Source organism: Camellia sinensis, chromosome 2, assembly GCF_055761805.1.
Source record: "Camellia sinensis isolate YWXY chromosome 2, ASM5576180v1, whole genome shotgun sequence".
Lineage (NCBI taxonomy): Eukaryota > Viridiplantae > Streptophyta > Magnoliopsida > Ericales > Theaceae > Camellia > Camellia sinensis.
The window spans coordinates 83,447,798-83,453,018 of NC_138962.1; positions in this window are offsets into that span (position 1 = coordinate 83,447,798).

Consider the following 5,221-nt stretch of genomic DNA (forward strand, 5'->3'; position numbering starts at 1 on the left):
ATCCCCTATCTTCCCCTAAACTGCGGAGTACATCCCCTATCTCCTCCAACACAACACAATGCATATAAACAACAATTATACACATCATCACACAATACATAAATTTAATGTATTCTTTCAATCGTTAATCTCAATGACACATTCCAGTGATTAGTTCCAGTTTGCCTAATCATCATGCATTGTCTACAACAATCAAGACTATCCTCCACCGATAGCCCAAAGCAGTTATTTCTATACAGAAAATAAAAGCAACAATGGATATATAATCAACATTTCAACTAGGTGAGTGATAAATAATCCAACTACACCCTTTAACCCCTTTCCTTTCCAATTTCCACATTCTCAATTCAATTCCTCATTCCCAACGATTAATTATACAAATTAATCAATCAATGTAATTAAGACATTTTCCATAATTAACATTACAACCCTTAGGTTCAATTTTCATTAATGTTTTATCATTAATTTCACTTTTTTCATGCCAAACATGCATCTAGGCTTTATTTAGCTAAAACCCCAACCTTTGTAAATTTACACAAAAGCCCCAAATTTTCACCAAACTACCAAACCAACCCCAACATCTCAAAATACTAAAATTTAAAGACAAAGTTCATAGTAAGGAGTAGGTTATCCCTACCTCAAAGTTTGAGCTCCAATGGAGATGAAGACCAAAACCAAAATGCTTCAAATTCCGAAATCTTCAGATTAAAATGTAGCCCTCGATGATCAACACAACTTTCGTAAAGACCAAAAGTGAGCAAACAACTCCTACTAGATCAAATCTAAGAGAGAAGGGCCGGTTTTAGAGTGAGAAGCTCTGAAAATGGCTTTTTGGAAAAGTAAGAGAGAGAAAAGATCTTGAAAAAGTGATCCAAAAGTCGGATCTCGAATTTATATAAAAGTCGCCCCGCTCGAGCGGCACTCACAGACTCCCGCTCGAGTGGCCAATCCCCTGCTCGAGCTCCGGATACACACTCCCAGCACTATTGCAGACAGGTCTCCCACTCAAGCTTCCAACTCCCCGCTCGAGCGGCACTCACACAATCCCACTCGAGCGGCCAATCCCATGCTCGAGCGTCAAACACTGCATAGGAAATACTGGATGGGTGAAACTCCCGCTCGAGCGCCAAAACCCCCGCTCGAGCGGACAGGTCAAAATCTGGGCAACTAGTTTTGGTTTCTAATCTCAACCAACCTATAACAAACCTGCCCAACACATCCTATAACTCAAATACAAAGTAAGAAAGGATGTACACCAGGTAATAATCAACTACTATCATCCACGGACACATGTCCGGATCACTGTACAATAAGGGTAAACCCGGGATCGCTATAACCTCCCCCCCTTAAAGAATTTCGTCCCTGAAATTAAACACAAGTTTTTCGAAAACAGGTTTTCTCCATTCTCATTAATATTACAACATAATATTAAACAACCCGACCCATTATCGGTCAATTCCATCTCTTTTCAAGAGGCATTTCACAACAAATATTACAAGTGCATCATCAACATGCAATTTTCTTCCATTTCCAACCATTTCCAACATGCATGGTTCACAGTTCATATCATAATCAATATACATGATACAACTCCATTTCTACAATATAACCAACATATGCAATATTATAATCAACTCCCATATCAGGGTAAGTTCTACAACATATTTTCATTAAACCCAAACATTACCAATGTTTTACAACTTAAGACATATTTAAAGCTCTTAAGTCCAACAATATTACAGAATTTCATTACAAAATTACTCATCAGTAAACAAGTCCGGATATTTCTCGCGGACCTCTAACTCACGTTCCCAAGTGGCTTCCTCCACTCCGTGATGTTTCCACAAAACCTTAACCAAAGGGATGGTCTTGCCACGCAGGACTTGATCCCGCCTATCCAAGACCCGAACCGGTCTCTCCTCATACGAGGCATCCTCATCTACCTCTAAGTCGGTCCAATCTAATACATGCGATGGATCCGGCTCATACTTCCGAAGCATACTCACATGAAACACGTCGTGAACTCCGGATAACTGCGGCGGCAGCGCTAAACGATAAGCAACCTCGCCAATCCTCTCAAGGATTTCAAAAGGCCCAATAAACCGAGGGGATAACTTCCCGCTCTTTTCGAACCTCATCAAACCTCGCCTAGGTGATATCTTCAAAAAGACATGATCACCTACCTCAAACGCCAAAGGCCTCCTCCTACGGTCGGCATAAGATTTCTGACGACTCTGGGTTGTAACAAGCCTCCTACGAATAAGTTCAACTTTCTCCGTCGTCTCCCTAACCAACTCCGGACCCAACAAAGGTGCATCACCCACCTCGGCCCAACAAACTGGAGACCTACACGGTCGGCCGTACAAGGCCTCAAACGGTGCCATACCGATACTAGACTGAAAACTGTTGTTGTAGTCAAACTCCACCAATGGCAAGTGCCTCTCCCACGTCCCACTAAAGTCTAGGACACACCCTCGAAGCATATCCTCAAGGATTTGAATAGTACGCTCGGACAGCCCGTCAGTCTGCGGATGATAAGCCGTACTAAAGGTCAACTTAGTGCCCAAGGCACTTTGCAAACTCTGCCACAACCTAGCAGTAAAACGAGGATCTCTATCTGAGACGATCGTCATTGGGACCCCGTGCAATCTCACTATGTCCCGAATATACAAGTCGGCAAGATGATCTACTGAATCTCTCACGCACATAGGAATAAAGTGCGCCGACTTAGTCAACCGGTCTACAACCACCCAAATAACATCACTACCCCGCTGAGTCCTCAGAAGACCTACAACGAAGTCCATAGTGACATGCTCCCACTTCCACTCGGCAATAGGCAAGGGTTGCAACAAACCCGCTGGCCTCTGATGCTCGGCCTTCACTTGCTGGCAAGTAAGGCACTTTGATACGAAAACAGCCACATCTCTCTTCATACCCCGCCACCAAAACTGGTGACCCAAATCCCGATACATCTTAGTACCCCCAGGATGCACCGCAAGACGTGAATGATGGAACTCTCGGAGTACTTTCTCTCGGCAAGACTCTGGCACAAACAAACGGTCTCGGTATCTCACACTCAGGTCGGGATACACCGTCAAACCCTTCTCAACTTTCCCACTAGAGATCCTCTCTCGGAAGGACTCTACCTCAAGGTCACCTCTCTGCGCCTCTAACACTCTAGTCACAAGTGTGGGCTGTGCAACAACAGAAAACAAGGCCGTAGCCTCAACAGATTCGCCCAGTACCAAATCAAACTCACCAAGTGCACCCAACATCTCCCATTCCCGGATGGCTATATAAGCTACATCACTAATGGATTTTCTACTAAGGGCATCGGCCACAACATTTGCCTTCCCCGGGTGATAATACAACTCAAAATCATAGTCCTCAATGAACTCCATCCATCTCCTCTGCCTCAGATTCAAGTCTCTCTGTGTAAACAGATACTTCAAACTCTTGTGGTCCGAGAATACCTCGAACCTCTCACCATAAAGGTAGTGCCTCCAGATTTTCAAGGCAAAGATCACTGCTGCTAACTCTAGGTCGTCTGTAGGGTAATTCTTCTCGTGAATTTTCAACTGACGTGAGCCATAAGCTACCACGCTCCCCTCTTGCATCAACACACAACCCAAACCCTCTCGTGAGGCATCACAATAAACCGCATAACCCAACCATCTCTCCGAAATAATCAAAATCGGAGCGGTGGTCAATCTAACCTTCAACTCTTGGAACGACTTTTCACAAGTCTCACTCCATACAAACTTGACCCCTTTCCGCGTTAATCCAGTCAACGGCGAAGCTAGCTTGGAAAAATCCTTCACAAACCGACGGTAATACCCAGCTAATCCCAGAAAACTGCAGATCTCAAACACACTCTTAGGCTGTGCCCAATCTTGCACTGCCTCAACCTTGGATGTATCAACAGACACCCCTTCCCTGGATACCACATGGCCTAAGAATTTCACCTCTCCTAGCCAGAACTCACACTTCCCAAACTTGGCATACAGCTTCTGGGCTCTAAGTAACTCAAGCACCACTTTCAAGTGTTCCTTGTGCTCCTTCTCAGAAGGTGAATAGATAAGGATGTCGTCCACGAAAATGACTACAAATCGATCCAAGAATTCCCGGAAGATCTGGTTCATCAAGTCCATAAAGACTGCCGGCATCCTCCTCCCTGACCCTCAACTGGTGGTAACCCGATCTCAAGTCTATCTTAGAGAAACAATGGGAACCCTTCAACTGGTCGAACAAATCATCTATACGGGGCATAGGGTACTTATTCTTGACCGTAGCCCGATTCAACTTCCGGTAGTCTATACACAATCTCAAGGCACCATCTTTCTTTTTAGCAAAGAGGGCCGGTGCTCCCCATGGTGAAACACTAGGGCGAACAAAACCCTTATCTAACAACTCCTGAAGCTGAGTCTTCAACTCACTCAACTCGGTTGGGGCAAAACGATAAGGTGCCATAGAAATCGGCGCTGTGCCGGGCACTAAATCAATAGAGAACTCTATCTCTCGGTGAGGTGGCAAACTAACAAGGTCTTCGGGAAAGACATCCGAATACTCACAAACCACCCTCGGCAACACAATCTGGGTCTCATCACTCTCACCACTCTCAAAGCTAGCAAGTAGACCACTAAGCTCACTCTGCCCTCGCGGATCATACATCGGTGGCAACACACTACCAACCCGATCCCCCAAGAAATGGAAACACTCCCCGCTCAAGGTACAAACCGTGACCCTCTGGCGGTAGCAATCGATAACAGCCCGGTATGACGATAGCCAGTCCATACCCAAAATAACATCGAAGCCCTTCATGGGCATGACAACAAACGGAAAAGGAAGCCTATGGTCGGCGACCTCTATATCACAACCTCTAACACCTTGTTTCAAGATCAGTTCACCCCCAAGAGGTGACACTACATAAATAGGAGATGCTAACTGTGCTAACTCCAACTCCAAAACAGATGCAAATGCAGCAGATACAAAAGAATGAGATGCACCCGTGTCAATTAACACACTAGCAACCGAGTTGCAAAATAGAAAAGTACCTCTCACTACTGATGGAGCCGGTACTAAATCCTGCACGGTAACAGCATACACGCGCCCTGTAGGCCCCTGATCTATCTGCTCACCCCTCGGAGCAAAAGACTGCTGCACAGACTGGGATGACAAAGCTCCCGGATTGGCCCTCGAGGCATGCACAGACTGAGCTAGC